General features: G+C 40.2%; 1 protein-coding gene across 1 annotated transcript in view; it reads right to left on the reverse strand.

The window, feature by feature from the left end:
• Nucleotides 1–8,461: 8,461 nt before the first annotated feature.
• Nucleotides 8,462–24,856, reverse strand: part of LOC115344221 (translation initiation factor IF-2-like) — a 79,640-nt gene continuing 63,245 nt past the window's right edge. Inside the window, exon 7 of the mRNA XM_041125035.1 lies at nt 8,462–8,561. The gene's annotated coding sequence lies outside the window, so the exon portion shown is untranslated. The remainder of the gene's footprint in view (nt 8,562–24,856) is intronic.

Genomic DNA, 24,856 nt, shown 5'->3' on the forward strand with positions numbered 1-24,856 from the left:
ACCTCCTTTCAGGGGTAATTCAGAGACCTTAATTTAGGCTCCACTGACTACAGAGAGCGCCTGTGCTCCTAAATTAGACATCTAAATCAGTAGTCTGTGTGAAGCAGAAGTCGTGTGAATACATTCCTATAAATATATATTCTCTGCAGTGCCAACTCCCATAAAGTGAATTAACGTCAAACATGTAGAGCGTATAGTTGTCAGGATTTCTTTTTCTGAAGAAAACTGACAAAGAAAATATGCTATTTGTGTTTCTGTGCACATCTCGTTTTGTTTCCCTCCTTATTTGGCTTCTTCCTAACTACCTCAAGAGATCTTTCAGACTAAAAGAATTGGATTATTCCCTATAGAACTATAACATTACCTAGAAAGTCCCTCCCCAAGGCATTCCAAGGCACAAGCAAGGGAACTGCTTCTCCTAAGGCATGACAGGTATGTGGCAACAAAATCTAGGTTTTGTTGAATTTATGCCTCTTTGTGCAGTCTAGTACCCTCGTTTCTAGACTGGAAGGCATTGGGAAGAAATGGCATCACAAGGCTGAATCATTCAGCAATTAAGACACTGGCCTGGGGTAATTCCCAGGCCCATTACTCCTGCGGCGCAGCTTTAAACAAGTTATTTCACCTTTATTCCTCTTATGAGGTAGCCTTGATCTCAGGAGGCACTTCCTATATTAAGTCCTACTGCCAGTTTTTGAGTTCACATGAAAATTGTCCGTAGAATTCCCAACAGCAATGCCCATGCGGTGGAGCGGAGGTGCACTGGTGAGGCAGCGTGAGCGGGCTTGCACCGATACAGCTGTGCTGTTCCTTCTTGCTGGCAAAATTTCAAGCCAGACCTCCCTTAAGCACAAATGGCAACAGCTCTCTCAAAGTCTTACACAAGCTTCTGGCCCATTTCAAAGCAGTGAAATATTTGTAAGAACTCTAGCTTACATAAAATGGTGTGGGGGCATTAAAGAAAAAAAACCCCATAAGCCAACATGGTCATTTTAAAGTGTATTCTATGTTCTGGTTCTGTAAGTAAACTGTACAAGTAGAAGCCATCCAATTTAGCCCTCCATCTCTGTAGTGACAGCTCCTCTGTCAGGACTGCAACAATCTGAGGCATGCAGATCCTCATTGTCAACAACAAACTTTGGACCTCTAAAATAAGCTGAATTCTTACTGCCTTGACAGCAGGAAGTTCCAGCCAGGAAGAGGGTCCTTCAACTACGAAAGCTGGAGCCAGTGAACCTGAACGCAGAACCTGAAACTGTCCAAAACCTCACCTAGAGGTTAGGTCACCTGTGCCACTCTTCTCAACATAGATAATATACTTCTGATATCTCAAACTAAAAGGAAAAAATACAAATAAAAATGCCACCAATACACAGCTTTTCAAGTAGCAAGTCCGACTCCCAAGAGCTAACACTGTTAGCAACACAGACCCAGCCTACGTCTTCAGCAGCACCTTCTGGCATTTTAGGTGTCCCACAGAGAGCCATTTATGGCCTTTCAATCATTGGGGTAGTAGGAACACATAAAGGCAGCAAGAGCATATAAAAAACCCACAAGAAAGAAAGAGGATGTAGCTGAAAATTTTTGAGAACATCTTTTTCTCAGTATCAATTCCCAGTTGCTGGCTTTTGCTTTATTCTGGATCACCTTCGTTCCTTCTGAGACTGTACTATCAATTTCACATCCAGGGACTGAAATAAACCCATCATCTGGACTATACTGTAGCAAGTGCGTAAAATAATTCATATTTCCGTATTTTTCATCCATCTCCACACATTTAGTTGCAGAATGGGAAAATACTGCATGATAAACTGTGTGATGGAAGAAGCAGGAACAAAATCTTGTACTGTTCATATTGGACACACTTATGTGCAGTGAATTAAAAGGTGCAGGAGGATGAATTTAAAATTGGTATTTCTCATTGTGCAATAATACTACTAAAGTTAAAAGAGTACCAACACTGAAAGCTGAATCAGATTCAGATTCCCACTGACATTTCAACATATGACATTTTAGATATTCCATTAACCACTATTGAAGTTTCAGGTACTATTTCATACCAGAACAGTGTTTTATATGACCTTCACTTCACAGGATCATCACTGCTCTTCAGGTATAATGAAGTGATGAGCTGTGGAATAAAAGGGAAGAAAATGGTCAAGGTAACTACCTAGATACCAAAAGACTGTATGTATTTATTAATTCAAAGTGAAAACACAGTGCAGACAGGAAGGGGAAAAGGTTCAGTAAAAGCAGTTTCAGCTGAGGAATTTAAAATTATTCACATATTCCTTGGAAAAAATCCATAGCACTTTCATCTGGTAATAGTAGTACTGTGTTAGGAAACAGCACTTAGAAATTCTGGATTAAATAGCTATCTTGTAAAAATCAGGTGGAGGCTATTAGTCCTAGTCATCTATAATCAGAATTAAACCCCTGCAATGATATGCAGCAAAGGGCACATGTTAGGAGGAATAAAAAGTATTACTGATACAAAACAGAAATGTGGCTGTCATTATTTGTCTTCTCCAGGGGTAAGCTTGGATTGCCTGATGATAACACCTGATATCATATGAAAGAACAGCTTCATCGCACCAACTGCTTCATATGCAGCGGGTGTTTACAGACAACAGCTGATACTAGTCAGTGGTCAAAAGTGGAAAAGTCCTTTCTTAGATTCACACTTAACCTTTGCAAGTATAGCAGTTTCACCATGCTCCTTCACACTTGTACAGAATCTCTCAAAGCCATGTAAAGATAATAATGAATTTGCACATGGAGATGCTGCATGCATTTTATACCTAGGCAGCCTGCAGCACAAAGGTCAAGATCCTCACCCGAAGCCAAGAGGAAAGCAGGATAATGAGCAACAAAAACATGTGTGCAGCCAGATCCTCAGTTTATCCACAATTCCTTGCAATTAGCAGAATTTTACAGTTTAAGACAGCGGCCTTCCTCCAGTGCAAAGAAGGGATACTGTTGGGGAAAAAAAAAAGCAGTATAAGCACAGCTATATCTGGGTGCAGATTTCAATGAGAACATTTCAGGAGGCAATGTTAGGTGTCAGCTCACACACAAGCTTTTAACAGGTTTAAAAAAAAATAATCTAGCTAACACTTGATTTTGAATCAGTTGACCGGTCTGAGAGCAAACAAAGCAGCATGGGAAGAACAGGAGAGAAAATACACCCCAACCAGTCCAGGGTTGAGAGGAAGTTTTGTGGACTGCAATAGGACAGATCACCCCCCCTAAGTAACAGTTGTTATTCCAAATAGCTCCTGAAAAGCACTTTCATGAAAATTCCATTGCTAAAAAAATAAACAAGCAAGTAAAACGACCACCATAAATACACAAAGATTAAAAATACACACATGTATGTAATATATATATAAATATAAATATAGACAGAGAATTAAATGTTCTCAGTTAAATCTGAGACACCACACAAAGAAAATTTGGTGTTCTTGCCAACCCTACTGACAGAAAAAGCCCCGCAATTGTGGCCATCAAAGGTTTATAGAAGATTTCTGTAAAGCAAGAGGCAAAACCCCAGAAGTCACCAAAGCCCATTTCATTAGACAGGCCAACTTAATTAATTTGTTCAATTTGCTTCTCTTCTATGCATGGTTGTAAATGCAGGTTGGAAAGCAGAAGGCTAGAGGTGATGGGAATGAAGGTCATTAGGAAGCAATAAAGAAGGAAGAGACGCCAGAAAATGAATGCTAGTTCATTGGGAGAATTTTAAAAAATGCCATTTGTCTTCATGACACAGAGGGAGAAGAGCTCAGCGAGCCCATGCATATGGTTAGTTTGCAGGGACCTTTGACTTCTGCTGGCCTTTGACCTCAGTGTTTCAATCAGGACAACACTAAGCTGTGCATGGTGCCACCTTTTAATATCTAGTAACTACAGTTTGTAAAGATTACAAGCCAAACCCAGAATAAAAAAAGACACCTAACACAGGATTTCAGCAGAATGTAGACTACCAATGCCAGTGCTGAAAATCTGAAAAACCAAGATCATATGCACCCTAGCCTCTCACAAGCCTAGCCTCCTATAGACTAACATTTCATACCCTCTGGTCCCCTTTGATCCAAAAGTCTTTTTCTGCATATTGGGTCTCGGTCCACTGCACATTTCCAAACTAACAGGCACAAATGGACCTGAGCCTCTCACAAAGTGACAGTACTGGTAGTCCCTTTTCTTTAGGCCATGGCTGAAGGTAGTGCCACTCTATGAACAGCCTGCTGGTTAAGGATTTGCCTAGCACATCAGAGACGTTGCTACATCGTTTCTTCTTTTTGCCATCTTTCAAATCGGTATCTGCCAGAAATTGGTGCTATGCCCCTGGACAGGGAAAAGAACTCAAATGCAGGAATCAAAACCCCTAATATCAGGATGCTACAGCACTCCCCCAGAGACCAGAAGGTTTGGTCCTTCCTTCTCAGGATCATTTAAGCATTTCTTGTGACCGGTGAGAACCTCACCTACCGAGCAGAAAAGCTCTGCTGTCTTTCCAGCCCAACAGCAAAGCTTTCACTGCAGGGGGAGAGATTATACAGTTCAACAAAAAATCAAGTCATACTGCCCTCCACACAGATTAGAGAAGAGTGGGAGAACGAAGGAGCTGCAAATCCTGTGAACTGCCCCACACAGAGCTTCTTCCTACTCCATGCCCAAGCGACATGCATGAATATTACCCTCTGAAGATGCATCCACACTTCCATACTAGCTTGGACTTAAATGCTCTTGAACTGGGACAGCTTCTCCAGGCAAAAATTCTACTTTCTTTTGCACAGAAATGCATTTTGCATGAGCAGGGACTTGGGAGGAAGGCTGGCTCCCCCTTATGAAGGGAAGACTGTGGCTGGTGAGTGAAGCCGAGTGTGTAGCTGTATGCTGGACTCTGCCTGACAGAGGTGCAAAGAACATAAGACCTCTTTTATACTCAGCCGCTGCAGACAAAATCTAGTCCAGCATGTCCAGGAGCCATGCTGACTGCTGACATATTCTTCTGCAATCCTCAAGCTACAACCCCTGCACTTAAACATAACTGCACATATAAAATTATAGAAGAAACATTAGCTGCTTTCCTAGATGGTTTCTCATTGCTTTCTCCTTGGCTGCTCAAAACCTTCTTGAAGGTGTTTACTCTTTTCAGTTCTTTGAGAAGAGCAGCTGTGGTCATTTCTGCAGTAGAAGACAGTTGTGCACTTAGCCTGGCCAGGGATTGCTGACAGCCGTCACTCACCTCTTCTTCCTCCATCTGGGCATTGAGCCAGCAGTCTTCACAAGGAATCGGTATGAGCCGAGAGCCATATCCCATAAATAAGTCAGACTCAATTATTTTATATCAAAACAATATCTTAGCTTTTAATGAGTGCAACTGCCAATACAGGGATTCACGCATTATGAATCACTATTTTCTCCTTCCTAGCACTTTCTAATTTCCTGCTAAGGAGACAAGCTGAATGGGGTCATTAATCTGAATTAGAAATACCGTGACCTGCTCTGCACTTTATCTGCTAACATTTTCTGGCATAGCTATATAGGATGGGATTTTGTATTTCAGACAACATAGGATGTGAGGAATGTAGGTCCTCATTTTAAATAACCTCAGGAAGAACTGTATTTTTACTAGCAAACTCTTAAATGTAAATGCAGCACAGGGTTCTCTGTCTTGAAGCATCGCAGAAAATATGTTGACCAGACAGCAGGTAACATGTTCTTTAAACAAGCTCGCATGGGGACTTTTCTCCTTTACCTTCCAATTCAATATTGGAATATTTTTGAAAATACATAGATGAATGAGATCATAAAACAACTATAAATAGAAATATAAGGTATTAACATATTAAAAGAGTATAACTAATAACAATGTTCAGAAAATTAATTAAAAACATTGTACCTATTTTTATTTTCCATTTACAATGCAACTTTCCTCACTTGGGAGTCCAAAGGCCCTGAAAAAAGATAGGTCATGCTGGGTCTACGCTTTTCAAGCAGAATTGCACTCTGATCTCCACAGAGAGTTGTTCAAAGACACAAACATGATATAGCCCAAGGGGTCCAATATCTGAAAACACTTATGCACTCAAGCCTTGTTTTATTTTTTTATTATTACTTTTTATTAGACTAAAATGGAAAGTGCAAGCTCTAGTCATGGAGTACATTCCCACTGTGCGATGCACAGGACAAATTCAGACCAACAAAAATATACGGCCAGAACTGAGACCTAAGTGTTGCCCAGACTTCTTGCCAGCCGTTTTACAAAGGAATGCACCTCCCTCAAAATAACTTTCCGCTAATGGATAATCCCTGCAAAGTCAGTGGGAGTTTTCCACAGGATTTAAACTGCTCATGGAAATGAGAATTTCCAGCATCCAGCCCAAGGCCCCGATGAGCTCGTATGCAAGGTTGCCTGAGTTTCCAGAGCTACTCTAGCAGGACTGGGTCTAATTCAGAGAACAGCATTTACAAACGACCATGCATGGAATGATGAACAGCAGTCACCCGGGACTTAGCATCCTGAACAGCAGCAGCACAAAGGGAAGTTTTGGCTGAAGATACTGAAGCAAATGCCGCACATATATCTAACGTGACAGAACACAGCCAATTCTCACTACAAATTATTCAGTAATTATTCTCTGTTCCCTATATATACTTGAGAAGCCAAGAAGATTAAAAGCCAGTAGTAAAACTTTCTTTTCCCTGTATTTCTTTGGTAAAGTCCTAATTTTCTCCTGCCTACAGCAGTTTTACTATGCCAAAATCCCTTCAGTATTTAGTTCTGCTTAGTTCTAAGTCATCTTTCCTCTGACCCAGACCCCTGCCTCCCAGGCTGTTGAATTTATTATCAGGTTTTGATATCATGTTAGACAGTTATGTTTCATAGTGCGAACGTTCTTCAGCTCTGCGAACCTTGTTGCTAAACATGTATTACGGCAGACTACAAATTAGAGCCAAGTAAGTTAATTAAGGCAGAAGACACAGTTTTTCAGTTGTTCAGATTTCTGTGTTTGTTAGTGGCTGGCTGTGCCTCTATTTTTCTCAAGAAGGTGACAACCAGCTCATATTTCAGCATCTTCTCAGTCTGCTGACATGTAGAGGAGAGGGAGAAATGTTAATGGTGTGCTCATGAAGTTTACAGACATCAAGAAATAGGTTTTAAAATTTCAAGCTAAGATCCCTCCAATTTTTGTACAACAGATTCTTCTACAAATAAGCAGTGCTGTGGTGTCCTCCGCCCTCATCCTTGCATACCACACGGCAAGAGTACATGAAATAAAATGTTAGTTCTTGAAACAAGATGAGCATTGACAAGTGAGGTGATTTCTTCCTTTATTTGACATAAAGATGTTTTACATGAGCATCAGAGTTTTCTCTCCAGTGCATACAGATTACAAATAATGCAATGTACAGGCTACAAAACCATTATTTTTGCCCTACTTCTATTAACATGTGACACTCACAACAGACAGGATGGAGCTGGAGAAAATAAAAAAATGCCTGTATAGCTTCCCACCATTCGCTTTCTTCCCAAGTTTGCCCTCCCCACATCTCCCTTTCTTGTTACCGGGACACAGAAATTCCCATATATGATATAACTACTTCCTCTGACTCAAAAAGACATTTTGTGCTGAAAAAAGATTTAAAGAGGGCAAAGGGATGGAAGCTTCTGTCTTGATTTTTTATTTTTAATAAACACATACACTGGCATACAAGCTAAAAAGAGCAAAATAGCCTTTAAAAGTCTGGGTGTACTTAGAAGTAACCTATCTGTTGTTTAATCAGTTCCGACTTCCTTTTATTCAAGAGAAAGAATTGCAAACTGCAGTGCTGATGACCTGTGGTTTGACAACTGATTTAGGATCAGGAAACGACTTGCTCTACACTGGGCCAGCACTGTTTTCTTTTATTTTTTCCTATTTTCAGCCTTTGACTATAAAAAAAAAAAAAATTAGATTTTGGCAAACAGTTAAGAGCACAGGAATTGCTGGTCAGCAGTCTTGCTATTTCAGCATCCTGACTTTGCCAGCGGCTTTCAGGAAAGCCATCTTTTTTTCGGTCAAACTTTACAGGTTACTATTGTCACCAGGGCCCATACAAACACTCACTCATGGCTGTGCCCCCTTGGCTAAGCACATCAAATAGTCTTTCCTCAACTTTGAAGATGATCCAAACAGTCATCTCATCAACCTTCTTTATTGCACACTACTAACCTTTGAGGAATTTCATTGTTTCTCAAGGAAAACCTCATGATTTTCCACTGACACGTTTCCATTGCTGAGCAGTACTTCTGTCCTCATGGTGGGTCATAACACATTAAGAATAATAAAATCTATCCCCAAATGAATTCTTTGTCCAGTTTGAGTTGTGACACCAATAGGTACATCCTAAACTCTCTATTATATTTCCAAATCCCTGTAAAGCTGTAACACATTCTGACACTTTTTTTCTCTCTTTACGCTGCCATCCAGTTTTTCCAAAGGAAACACAGCAGTTCTTTTCATGAGCTTTTTGAGAATTTCAGAGGCTGACACTCAGCCATGCAGTAATTCCTAGAAAAAGTAAAGCAGAACAACTGAACATTTGAACTCCCACAAATAACCTCCACAATAATTTTCCACATGACCCAGAAGAATTATTTTTAGAACCAGAAAAGTAGCTTTATTCTCTATTTCCATTTAGTCCTTGTGATGTTGGAAAGGACATTCAGTAAGGATGAGTAGTATTATTTCTCCGTGATGTGTATTCACTTGGAAAAAAATATAATTCCTAGAAGTACCAGCCATGATGAAGACACGCTGTTCTAAGTGCTGTGTAACTTATGGTAAGAGACAGCTTCTGCCTCCTGAGAATTTACAATCAAAACAGTTGAAACAGAGAAAACAAGGGGATGAGAAGTCTGTTTTGCAGGCAGGGGATCTTCCCTCATTTCCCATTTTGCTACAGTTTTGTGTGAGACAGGACAAGCCATCAATCTTTCTAGACTTCAGACTCTACTCCCTGTTCAATCATGAGTGTCTTCTGCCTTGACTATCTTCCTATGAACTGGGAGGTTTTGCCAGAAGCACTCAACTGCAGCTTTTCTGAGGGTCACCTAAGATCCAGCAAGCAACTTCCCTCTACCCCTGATTTTTGTTTTCATTTTTTCACTCTCCAGCACTTGGGGGCGTTAGGTGCCATCAGGTGGTCATAGAAGACGCTCAGTGGTGCAAGTCAGACCATTGCATTTCCAGTTTTGACACCCCCATGACTTCAGAGCCCACGGAAATTCATGTTATTTCCATAGTATCTCTGTTCTATTCACTTCTCAGCCAATACAAGTTGCTCAAAACCATAGCAAATAAAAAATGCCTATGACCGCCTTACAGGACCCCACCAGTTCTTGAATTCTATCAAACCTTCAATTATTGTAATACTAAGGGGAGATACATAATGTGCTATCTTGCATGATATAGTAATACTTCCCACACAAATTTACTTGACTTATTTGCTAACCTCTTACTTATTTCTACAGCCTGAGAACAATCAACACCCAATGACAAATGCTGTGTAAGCAGCTTTTTCTGTATGAAACTACACAGAACTTTAATTTCCATGCCACAGTAAATGAAGCCATAAATTCTATTTACTGTAAAAGCCCATTACTATATATCATATTACAGACTAACACAAATTTTGATGCACACGACTAAAATGCATTGCAGCAAATGGTTGTGGAGGAGCTATGGAAGTGAGGACAGCGTGATACATTAAGTCCCAAGAAAATGCTGATGCTGTCCACAGATGGATGATTTTCTTAGCAATTTTTTTTTTTTTGGTGAGACAGAATAGGGTTTGTGCATTGAAAACTTCTGAGATCAAATATAAAAATATAATAAATATAATTCTGAGATCAAATATAAAAGCTCCTGCAAATGCCTCAGCAACTATTTTAATACCTATTTTAGTAGCTAATAGTAGATGTAATCCAAACGTATTTATAAGCCACTCATTTATTTCTGAAAAACTTTCTAGAATTGGTACACAAGCATTCATTTACCCCCATTGCTTTTCTCCCTGTTACCTACTACAGCAATCATGCCAACAGCAAGACGCAAGCAACCTATTTCCATTTTTAAACAGTTTCCATTTTTACTGTCTTTTTCCTGAAGTCTTAGCTTTTCCAAACGCCACTTCCTTGGGACCTATGAGCTCCATTTGAAGTCCATGAATATCAAGGGGATGCATCAGTTGGTTAAAATAGGTTTGGGATTTGTGCCTAGGCTCCCAGCACAGGTGAACCAGGACCTGGTTCATCTATGGGCTCCTCCTTAATATTAAAAGTACATCAAAACCTCCCATAGCATTTATAGTCCTACTTCTCTCAGAATAAACTAGTCTACACAGACCTTTTTGTGCTGTGAAACACTGCAGATGAAATACCTTGGCTCAGCAAATGGTTCTCTTCAAAGCTTTCACTTCTGCAGTTTCTCTCTTGCAATATCCAGTTGACACATCAATAGCAATGCTGATACAGGTTCAGTATCCATATTTAATACACATTTTTTTCATGTCAGTTTTATTACAGATCTATAGAACCTAATTATATGCACTCAGTTTGGTACTGACTTTTAAATCTTGCTTTGTTAATTGTGGTGTTTGTTATTTTTTGTGTTTTTTTTTTTCTTTTTAAAAAGGTGGCTGAACATTTGAGTGATTTTTAAGCTCAATAAAGATCCCACGAGAATAATCATTTTTAAGAAACACTGAAAAGCTTCTGTGAGAACAATACAATTTACAGTCTACCAAAAGGAAAAATTCCAATTACAGAATTTTTTATTTAGGAATTTTGTACAGCGGATTTTACTTGGTGGTCTCATCCAAAATAGCGCAGAACACTTCAGACACTCATGAAATTTTGTATGTCATCTCTCCTTTATATATAGACATGTGACATACCATGCTACTTATGTTAAGCAATTTGTATTAATTTGCATGTTATAAAAGGTTCTTTTGCTTTTATCCTCATTTTATGGGTAGAAACAGTTAAACGATAGACTGTAGGAATGTCACAGGAGAGATCTGTCTCCCTCACTAATGTGCAGGGCACAGCTCAAGATCTAGGCCTACGCAGAAATTCATTTACTGTGAAAACACACGCAGGAATATTCTCAGACCATATTTGACAAATGAGACGAAACCACCTTATCGGTCCTCCCTCATTTGCCCCTTTCCATGAGCCCTTCTCTGCCCTGTTCTGGAGCAAATCAGATTATTTTTAATACAATGTGTCGCGACGTTACTGTTGTGTTATCTCAGCAGGGAGCAGGCTGCTGGTGAAAGCCGGCACTCGGCAGGGACCAAGCGGTGCTGCAGCTGCACTCTGTGCATTATCCCACCAGATGCTGCACCGCTCTCAGAGGGAAAACTCCCTTGGTTTTTTTCTCCTGATCCCTTCCACTGCTCATGGTTGGAAAGAACTTGCAGAGAAGTTAAGAGTCCAGGGGGAGCGGGAAGGCAAAATAAATTTTGTGGCTGAACTCTGGCACCTGGTAGGTAGCACAGTGCAAAGAGGCTGAGCGTGTCCCAGCACAGCAGGAACGTGCTGCGCCCACAGCACAGGGTTCTGTGTGACCCCAGCAAGCAGCAGCAAATGGCCAGAGGTTAGTATCTGTACCTCCTAATCCAGGCACGGCAGTCCAGCTCAGTGCCACTAAACTCACGAGGACTCTCCCCACTGAATCCACGGCGATGAGACCCCTGCACAGGAAGAATTTTGCAGTAGGCATAAAATTTTTATTCTTTTGGGGGGACAGCCTATGAATTTCCTCCTTCCAATGAGAACCCACATATGGATGAATTTGCATTTTGCTGCTCTTTCAGTTTGCAAATCTAACAAAATAATTCTATCTGCATTTTTTTAATAGCAAAAATCATCATCATCAACAAGTCAGAATTTAGAGAGGCTTTTTTTTTTTTTTAGGTTTTGTTCCTTTTTGTACCTCAGTGAATGAAAAGTCTGATTCTGGAGAGCCCAAGAGAAATTCAGCCATAATTCAAACAATCATATCCACATCTCCATGAGTGTGCAGGGTCAACGTGCCGGATTCTGTTTGCTTAGGTGGCTGTCATCATTATCTGATTTCTTTCTCTCCATGGTCAATGGCTGTACCGAGAAGCATGTTCCATTTATAGAAATAGCATTTTAGTTCTTTAATTAAAATGCAGCATAATCAGAAACAATTGAACAGACATCACCAAGGAACAAGAAAGAACAGCTTGTAACACACAAGCCAGAGTATTAAGGCTGTAGACCATTTTCATTTGTTTCCTTATTAAGGAACATAAATGAAGCCTTATATTATTTGAAGATGCTTAGAGAATATAGGTATGAGCACTTGGTGGGTTAATCACTCTCAGACAGAAAACTATTGGTAATTTCTTTAATTACAGTACAACTAATCAAACACAGAAAACTCAAAAGAATTGGCCGGTTCCTATGGATTAGACTGCAGGGGTCCCATCTAATTTCAGCGACTTAACCCACGATTTCAAGTAATGTATTTCAACTCGAACTTCAGAACAAAACCCAAAGCTGTACAGCAGATGGTGAGGTTACTATACCATTTTCTGTATTTTTATTTAATACAGCTACAGCTGAGGTTTGGTGGGAATAGAATATTAACAATAAAGTAAACTTATTGAATGAAGTCTCTTTCTATGGAGTTAGTATAATCAGTTTAAACTTGCTGCAAAAACATAAATTCATAAACTCTTAAAAGCCACCTAGTTTCAACCTTTGTTCAAAAGAGCAAATACAATTGTCAAAGCAAATGCAATTGTATATACTGCTTCTTTTGTCTGCTTTAAGGCATTAGTGTTTAAGACTGGAATTTCTTTTCTTTATATTGCTACCTAATTACATTTATTTAGGGGTTTCTTAATGTATAAAATAAGTTACTGTCATTAGCTTAATATTTTCCTGAATTGTAATCTAGTTCTTTTTCTAATTATTTTTTAATATGCATTTCTCATATTTTTAAAAGTCTTTTATAAAATTAAGACGTTTACACTTGGCTAATTCTGACATAAAAAAGAATGAGAGCAGCGAATCAGGAATCAACTCTTGGTAGAGAAGACCTAAAGAATCTTAAATGTATTCACAGTGACACATGGAATAATAATTACTTTTTCATGGCGCTATAATGGAGGAGGTAATAGAGTATATTACAATGCATGAAAATAATACCCTGTCTTTAATCCAACATATGGTTTTCATGAAAGATGAACTTAAATTACAGAGCAACCAGGGGAAAAAAAAAAGGAAGGTTAGCAAGTGAACACAGGGACAGACAATTTACTACCTTAATATTAATACAGAAGGAAAAATATCTTTCTGGCAAAGCCTGTTGACACAAGGACGAAAAGTTAAATTTCAGGGAAATTCCCTCCATCAAATACAGCAGTTGGAAAGAATGTAAGCACAATCCTTTGCTCTCCCATCTTAAAACAGAAAGGAATTACCCCAAAACTTTCAGATACCTCTAGATTTTCATGGCTAGTTTGTAATATGAATTTCTGCATCTCAGTTCTCCAGAGAGCTTGGTATCCTCCTGCCTAATCTCATTTATAGTCCAGCCAATTCCCACCTTGAATATTCTAGAAGCCTTCTGACCTCAGGTGCACACAGTTAATTCTTCTTAGTAATTTATCTTATCCTTCTTTTCAGCTAATTCAATTACTTCTTGATTAGTGATACAAGACAAAGAAGAAAATAAACCTAGTGTATCATTAATGAGCAAAGTCAGGAAATGCACCTAAAGGTTTCCACGAGAGGTCTCTCCAGCGGACCCCAATGACATGAGAAATGAATGGAGGATCTCAGTGCCATCCTCCAGAGTGTTCCTGATGCAGCAGGACTGGTTACATGCCGCTGATGTTCACTTGAGCTGGTCTTGCTCAGCTTACAGCCAGTGCTATGGGTTTCACTCATCCTCCAACATCTCTGCAGTAGGACACCCTACACAGGCCAACGCACGTCTTCTACCTCTGCTTCTTGAGGCAGCACTTGGAGTATGACTTCCTTCAGAGCCTCACCTCAGCATGCTACTGCCACATAATACACGGGGTTTAATTCTCTGGCCGTCAGTCCTCTACCCTTTTTCTGGTCTTTGGTGCCACCATATAGCTCCCTCTCCCACACTGTTGCTGCAGAGCACTGCCATTGCCCAGATACCAACCAAATTAAGCCTGCATACAGGCAATACTGCCTTTCATGTCTGCTGATAATCTTTCACCACTCCATATTCATTAAATATGGATTCGAGAAGCAATCAGAGCATTTAAGAAGTAATTACTGTGTACTGCTTTCTGCAAAGGAACGAGACAAATTAGTTATGAGGTAATTATGGGAGAGATCTTTTCAGGACTTCTGTAGAAGGAACAGCAACAACTGTAATTATTGATTTTTAACCGGAGTTTCCAGTCCACCCTTCTACTTTATCTGACTGGCTAAAATATTCAAGGAAACAACAAAACATCTTCAGACAAATATTAAGTCAGAATAAAACTGTTTAGCCTCTAGTAAGCATAAGGAAGTACATTGCTATTATAAAAAGAGTTTTAAAACCTTCTTGGAGCAAATGAAATGAGGAAGATAACTGGTCTCCGTGACTGAAGATACAGACTGGGAAAAAATCACCTCTTCCTCTTTGGAGAGTTGTGCAATTTCCCTGAATCCCAATTCCCCAGTTAAAAAATAGGAAGAATGACACTTCATTATCTGATACAGATGATATAAAAGTAGACACCTGTGCCTCAGTGAAGGCTAGGAACTGCGTAAGTCACAGGCAGATAGCTGAAGACAGAACTGACAGTTAACTCAGAAACTTGCTTATTCCAGAAATGTTGGGTTAGAGTTATCCAAGTTAAGATGTAGTACTGCATACAAATACCGTGAGGCAGGCTGTTCTCTGAGACTGCGAAGCCCAGAAGTAATGAATGATTTGCTGCACGTGCATTCATGACGAGCTTTGCTGACTACTGAAAAGTTTAATCAAATACACAGAGGGTTCCCAAAATGTTTGAGCAGATACTTAGGCAGACTGTTCCTTCTACTATCTGCACTCTTAACAGCATATACTCCTTATACTCTTAAAACAGTCCACTTCGCTTTAGCTCCAGCCAAAGAGGATATGAGAGGAAAGTGGAAGACAAATTCTGCTGGTCCCAGAGCTCCAGGGAGTCCTCCTACTAGTTCGTTAAATTGCACCGTTAAAAGACTTACTCTTCTGCAACTTCAGAGCTGCTCGGCAAGTATGTGCATACATGGAAATATTTTTCTCGTACCAACTTCCTCCAGTTGGAAGAGGATTGCTCTTCTAGTAAATACCACCAAATGACACAACTGTGCACTGCTGCAATATGCAGGACGTAACATTTAATCTCGTAAGTGAAAATTATAATAAAATGCATATGCTCATGAAGGTTAAGAAGTAGCTACATAGCTATACTGAGCTAAATGTAGTTTTGCTGCACAAAAAGGAGATTATGAAGAATATAAAAAGGCATTATTTTCCACCAGGTAAAATTGCTACACACATGCACAAAAGCAGATTACCTGAGAGTTTTTAGCATTCATCTAGCTGTCCTTTAATATCATAAATAGAATATTGTTATCTCCAGTGCAACTAAATGATGCTACAAAAGGTGATTTCAGATAAAGAGTAAGAAAGAAAGCTGATGAACCCTACAAAAATAAACATTCTGTAAAGATGAAGATGTTTCTGCTACCACAGATAGATTACAGTAAAAACTACTTGCAGTCACAACAGTGTATAATCAAAATTATTTCACAGAGTTTGCCACATGGTACCGCAGCAGCCTTAAATATTTCAGCAACCAAAAAAGGTGCCACCTGGTGTCATGCTCAGATTCATGTAAGTACTATTCTGGTTATTAGTTCAAAAAACAAGTAAATGTCATAGTTTGAGGAGACTTGAGCACCAGAACATGTTTCAAATGAAAAATTTTACACCCTGTCTCAAGAAACTGTATTTTTCTCAAGCAGCAATTCAGGATATCCCAAGCTCTCCAGTATCATTGCAGCTCCATTCTCTTTATATTCTCTAGTGTTACCATGTGCTTGGCTTAAAAACAGGGACCATTTTCATCAAGGCTTATTTGGCCATTGTACTTTTGGAATTAGGAGATCACCAAAGGACCCAGTTTAGTATAATGATAGTGAATAGGCATGACTTTGGCTTAACAGGGAAGTATAAATTCTGACTAATGAGGATACATCCACCTTGTGCCAACTGGTTAAGCGGTGCTTACACAGATGTTTAATACATACAAACTTCTCAAATCCAATCTTTTAATTAAAAATTTATCATAAAAATGAAGATGCTCAGCTGAAGGTGACTGCTTCATCCAACGTCACAGACATCATTCTCTTATTTCATTTAAGTCTTCGAAGCATAATTTTGAGCAGTGTCTTCTTTGATCACCACACTAGAGGGGACCCTGTAGTATTTATACTGTGTCACATACTGGTTATTGGATGAAGTAAAATAGTCCGGTCAGTGTTAAGCTGTCATTGCCACGTCTTTGTTATGTGTAGCGGTAGTGTACTCTATGCTGCTAGAGGCGAAACCACAACCAAAGGAACTGCTCCATGTAAAGCAAGGAAAAATGATTTGTTTTCCCTTGATCCACAGGAACAGGAAACTTTTCCAGGGAGGAACAAGCCCATAGCCAGCGGCTGACTATTCACTCCCTGTGCCTGCTCGCTGCTGGCCAGCGCTATGGGTCAGAAAGGAAACGGAGCACGGGCCTTCTCCTGGCATAGGAGAGGATTTGGGACAGCCCTGATGTCCACACTCCTCCTGCACTATATCTGCTGGGCAAGTATCTCCCACCCAGCAATAAGCAATGTCCTATTAATGCCATACAGTGCTTCGCAGCTATTTTGGATGCACTGCAGTCATTCTGTATGTAGATGTGTGTATCCTGTAGGCATAAACTTAGCGACCACTGTTAGGAAATTTGTTGAAGGAGCAGCATTTCCTAGCAAATGCACATTCGTAACTCTCCCTGAAACAAGGGTTCCAGTATAACTGTGGTCAAAATCTGGTCCAAAGGAAGCTATGCTTATTTATATTCTGGAGACAGATTTGAGCCCTTAGTATCTTGTTTTCCATATTAACTTTAACAAAGCATGCCTTTTCCAAGGCTTGCTAATGAGCCTAGCATACTTAGGGAAAAAATGTAAAATATACAAACAAACTCACTGTCAGATGGGCTTTTCCAAGGCCTGGACTGAAACTCAGAGAAATAAGGAATAAATGTTATGTCCCTCCAAATATCTTACAAACTCTGACGAACTAAAAAAACCCAACCTTGATTTTCTGGCCAAATCTCCCAGCTGCTTTTGCAATTCATAATGGCTCTGGCTGAAGAGTTGGTTCATTTTTATAAATCCAGTTCCTTTTCACAAAAATGTTACTTTAATAACATCCAAATCCTGATTATTTTGTGCTTAAAACCAAACTTTCTTAAAAGACAGTGCCTTTTCCTGCAATGCTCTTTCACCCAACATATATGAAAACACCTCTGAGTTTCTTTCGGAAAGAGTGTGCCCCTTCCAGAACCAGTGTTGTTACTCAGAGATTAGAATGAGTGCATTTGAGAGGAAAAATAATAAATCAAGTTAGAAAGATAGCATCTAAAATCCTGGTGATCAGTAAAACTGTCAAAACATGCAAGACACTAAATCTTCAGAAACAACGTATGTTCAAAATTCAACTAATTGGTGAACAACCAATGCAAGTTCCCAACTGACAGTATCACTCCAAATGCCAGAATACACAAATGTCAGTTTTTGAAGGATGTATTTCATTGTACTTCCTACATTTCATCAATGCTAATCAGCACTGGATTCTCAAGGATTCTTCTACCTTCTTGCATTTGTAACATTTTCAAAGATTCGCTAGCTAACGAACTTTTCTGTTTTTCCTATAAAATTAATGAGTAGTGTGTATTTTGTACCTAAACCGTTGTAAGCAGAAATCAGAAAGCATTTTTGTTATGTATGCACACAGTTATTCATGCAATTGTATAACATTTATGTGCAAATACACACATTGCAAATACACGTGTGTGTTGTAATCTGACTCACCTGAGCACGTTCTCAACATTAGTTTTTCCTGTCAAATGACACAAAAATAATCCTATAGGAAACGAATGCATTTCTCAGAAATGCATATGCTAGGCTTGCCACAAAGCCTTTTTCCACTTCCAAGCTCCATTACTCAAAATAGCTGTAGCTCCGAAGTATTTCCAAAAGGCTGGCAAGACACAAAGCAGCTTTCACATGTGACTTGCAGCCACTTGTTTCTCACCTACTAAGTGACGGTGAAGGGGTCTGGAGAGGTCTTGACCAGATTAAACCATTCCTCCACCATATGCACCACAAGTCCATATGTAGCAACTCCTCACAACGTGCCTGCCTTCAGCACAGACACCATACTTACAGAAGTAAGTAATGTAACTTCTGACACCTTATAAACTTTTTCTGAAGGACAACACAACAGATCTTTGCCAGGGTATCTCTAATGCCACCACATACAAGAAACAGCCACTTTCAGCCCTCAAATAAATAGTCCACAGAATTTTCTTTGACGAAAATTTAGGAAACAAAGTGTATTGCATTAAATCACACCAGCATTTGCAGACTGTCCTTCAAAGAAGCTGCCTACCAAGGTCAAAAAGCAGTCACCTGAAATGGGATTATCACCAAACAGAGATTTAGATGGAAATTTAGTTTCCTCAGATTATGTTCTCCAGCTAGTCTTTGTTAGGAGGAAAGCACTTCTTGCCATACTTCCTGAGCATGTCCTCACTTTCTACTGTACAGCACAAGGCACAGCCACCTTCCTGTTCACTTGTGTTAACGTTAGACAAGAGGCCAGCTCAGTAAACCAAATCTTCAGAAACTAAAGGGAGAACAAAGACAGCAGATTCTGTCATACAGCAAACCTTACCAAGTTTCCCAAAGTAGTATGATTTGAACCGAGTGCCATCAAGCACAGACAGGCACCCATCAACAAAAGAGTTAAACAGCAGCAACCTGGAGCTCAAAAGCTCATGTCTCCTCTCCTCAAAAGTCAGTCCTGTGGTATTTCAGGGAGCAGAGCTCCAAGCCAAGCACCAGCAGACCTACAGGATGATGAGGACCTTGAGAATTCCAGAGTTTGCTGCTCCAAAAATACACTGTTTGACCAGCCTGCTGTCAGAGCCGATTCCTACTAAAACAAACATTTAACATGTGCAAATACTAAAAGATGAATTTCCTGTTTGAACAGTCAGCATAACAGAATATTGCCAAAAGAATCATTGCAACATCTGTCAACGTAACCAACCAGCTACCAGCCAGAAAACAGGACAACCATCATCTGTCATCAAGAGACAGAAAGAACGTCCCAGCAAAGCCTTCCTCTATCAAATTCCCCCATGGAGACAAATGATGAGCAGGACAAGGTGCAAGCAAGACAGTCGCTGTGATCTCCTACCCTTCCCTTCATACCCAAATAAACCAATAATCAGCTCAGGAGTGAAAGTACCTTTGGTGCTTAGCTCAAAGGATACATGAAAGCAGCAAAGGAACCACACTCTGGGCAGCGACAAGTTTGAGTCCCGTTCTGCTCTCCCCAAAGATGCACTGATTTGCGTACAAGCACGGTGCCATTTCCCTCAGATATCTGAGTTAACAGAGCTTACAAGCCTGGCCAAATGTCCACAGCAGACATGTAAAGACAGGGTAATGATGGCAATGACAAGTCATTAATATCAACAAGAGACTGCTTCAATTTTTTTTTAATAAATATTTCCAACGTCTTTGCTCATTTTCTAAGCATTCACATATTCATCATCACTCACTTTCAATCAACTGATAATAAAAAGGTTTAAATTAAGTTCTGAGGGAAAAAGTGTTATTGCTGACAGCTCATTGCACACTTGTGCTCAACAGAAGCAGGTGTGTACTGGTACCCACAGGTGTGTCACAGTCCTCAACATTTCCTTCTTGCAGGACAGCATGGACTCACTCTGAAAAGCTGTCTGTATGTGCAGTGGAACACTCTCACGCCATGAGAGATGTCACTTAATCAATAGAAATGATGCTGATACAACTATGGGGGTTTTTAACCTATTTCAGGAACCAAAAACTCCTCTATTGCCTGACTACCTGAAAAGTTATTACAGTTGTGTGCAGTGAAAGGGTAAATGTTATCAATTTTGCTTTAAAAATCATGTTAAAAAAGCAGAAGTAGCCAAATTAAATCTAGTCTAATTTGACCAGTCAGTTAAAGAATCCTCCAGTGCCAGGGAGGAGGCTTCTGGCCACAAATGGCCAGGGGAAAATTTCCTTTGTGAACTTGCTGCCAATGGAAATCTAGTGAAGAATTTTCTGAGCCAGTTCTTACTATTGTGGCGTATGGAACATGCCAGGGGAAAAAGAAAGAAGAAAAAAGAAAAAAAAAAGAAAGAGTATAGCAGAGCAGTTTATAATATCTCAACAAGAATATGCTAGACTAGCAGCAGCAAGACACAACTGATTTCCAAACGCTCTCCCCCTGTATACCTGCACCAAGCCTGCAGGGAGAAACTGAGCTCACTGCCATTTCAGCCACAGCTTGCATGCCTGGGATTTGTAAATGCGAACGGGGCCCTTAACTTCCAAAAACCTTTTTCCTGTTTCTATTTTAAACTAAAAGGAGCCACTCAGAACTTGTAGAAGAAGGCATATCCATAAATCTCTCTAGGCTCAGGGCATCTAAAGCGCCAGCATAAAATGTTGCATTTGCAATTTGTTGCAAGTTTGCTGACTGCTATTTGTAACACTATAAAATCACAGAAAATAAAAATGGAGAAAAAGAAAGCACTTGCCACTGCTCAGGACTGACACCTGCATTAGTACATCTAACATTTCCAGTGTTTTAAACTGTTTCCAGCTTACTTCCACACACTGCTGATGGTAGTTTCCCTTGTTTCCTTTGGGAAACCACACCCAGACATAATCCCCCTCATTATGAAGCAGCTCTTCTCAATATCTAAGCTCAGTATTCTTTTTTCCTTAATTTTATTTTACCAGTCTTAATTATGCTTTTTCCCCTCATTTTAAATTACTCCTTTTTTACTTTGATATTTAATGTTCTCCTTCTTACTGATAATCAGTGGAACAGCTGCATTCAGAAAAACCCAAGATGAACACAATTAATGAGAAAATTTTGTAAATCACTGGCTGCATAAATAAAATCCCCACTTAATAATTAGCCGCTTACCATTCCTGCACAATAGCAAAACCTATCTTGATAGTTTGGATTCAATTATTTGACACAAAGTTTGGAGGACAAAGACCCAAATGCATCTTTAAACACACAGCGTGGCTATAAAGCAGTTTCTTGAAGACAGGACATGCAGTTTGAAGCAGTTAAATCCAGCTGGCTGAATGATCCATACAGCTGTGGCTTCCCTCAGCTCTTAAATAAAATATTAGGGTGTGTTTCTATTGTTTGTTAGCTGTCATCAGCCCATCTTTCAGCTGACGGAGGTTAAAGGCTATGTAGATTCCTGGGACAGCTGTTTGGTAATTGTCACAGCCAGTTACTTGGTAACCCAGGAAAGGCAATCTCAGGAGGTAGATTCTTGGTTGCTAAGCGATAAATTCAGGTAAAATAACCTTTTCCTGGATTTTATTGCAACTACAGGCTCCAACTGTATAGTCCAAAGGTCTTTTTTTTTTTTTTTTTTGCTTCTTTCCAGGGATGAGGATTTAAAATTATTGCTGAATAACTTTTCTGGGATCTTATGCAGCATTCAGCATGGGTTAAATGAAGTGGTACTATATTCCACTCTTATTTAAATGGATAAACCCACACCAGACTTCCTACAGCATGTTGCCACGCAGGTAGTTAATTTGCTGGGTACGAGTGTGATTTACACAATAACAGGCTGAGGAAAACAGAAGAGGCAGGCCTTCCTGCAAAAAGGACTTTGTGTTCCTATTTCCTTCTCTTTTTCAGTTTGGGATTTATTTTTAAGAAAATGCAACACACAGGTTTGAGCTGAGCCAGATGCTTTTGTGACTAATGCTTGCTGAGCAAACCAACAAAGACCTCGCTGCCCTTGGCAGCATTATAGGGGTCAAACTTCCACACGTACGCGTGGTTCTTTAGCAGTTTTTGCCACATGTGTATCACAAGCAGGAGCTCTCGAACATGATCTCGGCTTCAGTGCCAGCCTTTGGCGTTCCTTAATTTCTTCACCTATGAAATGGAGATATTAGCAAGCCTTATTCTTCTCCATTACAACCTTATTTATGAAGGCCTTTGAGGCTGAAAGTCTGCTCTTACCCAACAGACTCATAATTTTCTGATGTTTCATTAGCAGAGATACAGCTGTGCACAGTGGGGATGGCAAGTCACTAACGATGGGTGAGAGAGAGACCGGGTTAGCGTGGCCCTGGCTGTCAGCAGCTCCTCCTAACTCCGGATGCAGTATTCGTGTGTGACCCCATGAGGAGCAGCATGGGCTGGCTCCCAGGGCGGGCTGATGGCTTTCTGTCATGTGGAAAAGGGCAATGCTCTGCCCTCTCTGCTCAGGGAATGGTTAATGTCCCTGGCTGCTTCAGCTCTATCTTACACAAACATGCTTTGCACTTCTGTCTCTTCACTTGTATTTTCAACAAAGATATTATTATTGGTTGCTACAGGAAAAATCCCTTCTACCTCTTGTTGTTGTTATTTATTAATTCTCATGTCCATCTTCAAGGAAATTAATAAAACAACATTGCTCTCCTGCAAAAGAGATATGCAAAAAGAAGTTGGCTGAACTGGCTGCACTAACCCCATCTTGCTATTACAAAACAGGATAGAAAAGGGTTATGATCAGGGTTTGGCTGCTGGGTGCACAACAATGGTTCAGTGTGGGCTTCGGGTTAGGAGCAAGGTGTCGCTGTCCACAAGATTAGTGCAGCCACCTACACATGACTATCAGCAAGCATAAACGGCCACCAAAGGCAGCGGTACCAGCCCAGGGAGTAGCTGACTCCCCTTTCTAGGGGTCTCCGACCAGCGTAAAGAAAACCCCATCACACTTCACATAACTGCCAACCTTCCTGCAGAGCAGTGGGCACGGCCTCTCCCATAATGTCTGAAGGAAGATGACATGTTGGCCCATGCTCTGGGATCACGCTGTCTATATTCCACTTTCTTTCTGGAAACAAGCAGCAATGTTGAGACGACTTCCCACACACACCGGAAGGACTGTTACAGGGCTCTCGAGTCACTTACGCTCCTTTCAATGGGAAGAAATCTAAGGTGTCCTCGTCCAGACCCTTGTACAATAACCTATGATATAAGAACATAAGGCTTTCAAGAGCTACCAATCTGGCATCATGCAGAGGAACTTTCAGGAATGATTTGTGCAGCCAGTTCTGCTACAAAAGCCCAGTGAATAAGACCAATTCTTGCCTCACTGGCAGCAACTTTAGCATGTTCAGACTTCCCTTATTCCCGTGACCAGTAACAGGTGAACTCCTCAAGCCATATTAAAAACCTACCTCAGCTAGTACCTGAGTCGGTACTGCGGGGACTGGCAAGCATGAGGCATGTGTGCTGGTTACACTGAGCAGAGCATCCATCCTTCTATACAGAAGACTGACAGAAAACACAATGCAGCATCTCAAAGGAAAAGGAAACCACAAAGAATGGTGATGGTGAGAAGCACGTACATAATGTATTTCTGTGTTGTATGTGTGCAGTGTCTGCCAAGCTTTCAACCAAAACACCCAGAGCTGTGATGAAAATATACCTTGCTTAAGGAGGAGCATAGACTACAGCAAAACTGTATTAACATAGGTAGGCCAATTGCCTTGTGAATGCCCAGACTTCAGGCTGGGTGGCTCCAGGGAAACATATACAAGGGAACCATGCCCCTATATAGAACATGAGTCCTAAAAGCTTGGGAAATGGGGAAAAATTCTGAAAGCATTTTCTGTCCTGATACTCTATAAGAAACCAATGAAACACACTTGGTAATATTCAAATTTAGACTAGTATTTCTTCAGTATCTTTTCTTTGTGTTATAACCAGTGAACTGCTGGTGCTATGCTGACAAAATATACCTCAGCTAGCCACATAACCCTCCTTTTTTACTAATAAAGGCTAAAGGAGAGAACTTAAACCAGCAAATTGCCTTGAATGACTCATACACAGACATGTAACAAACCCTTTTGTACACAGTCACTGTCACAAAGATTACAGAAGTGTTCTCCTTTCAGTTACTACAAAAATTACTACCAAATATAATGAAGATCTGGCCTGTATGTATACAGAAGCAGTAGGAAAGTTACGGTTTACAGTGAGACAAAAGGCACATTTTTCAGGGACACTACATTTCTGGTGAAGCAAGAAACTCATTTGCTGATGGCAACATCCTGCCCTTTTTCCTAAACAAAAATAATATGAATTATTTTGAATCCAATATTCATGTTTCCCCCAGTCTTACTTTTTTTTTTTTAAGTTACATATTCAAAACAGTTGCAACATACATTTGAGGAAAAAAAGTACATTCATAAGGAAGCAATTGCTCCCATCAGTTATGGGGGAGGTGGCTCACTCCAGCATGACCCAAGGTTTTGGGCAGTGCAGGCTGTTTCCCGCAGGAGCAGAGCCAGCTCAAGGAAGGGCTGGTTGAACGGTCCAGCACTGGTTCTCGACTAGAGGACCAGCAGCACACTACATTTTCAGCTCCTGTATGTGCCATATAGCAAGTGAAGTTGTCTGGCTGGGGTTTCTCATTGATAATT

Source organism: Aquila chrysaetos, chromosome 8, assembly GCF_900496995.4.
Source record: "Aquila chrysaetos chrysaetos chromosome 8, bAquChr1.4, whole genome shotgun sequence".
Classification (NCBI taxonomy): domain Eukaryota; kingdom Metazoa; phylum Chordata; class Aves; order Accipitriformes; family Accipitridae; genus Aquila; species Aquila chrysaetos.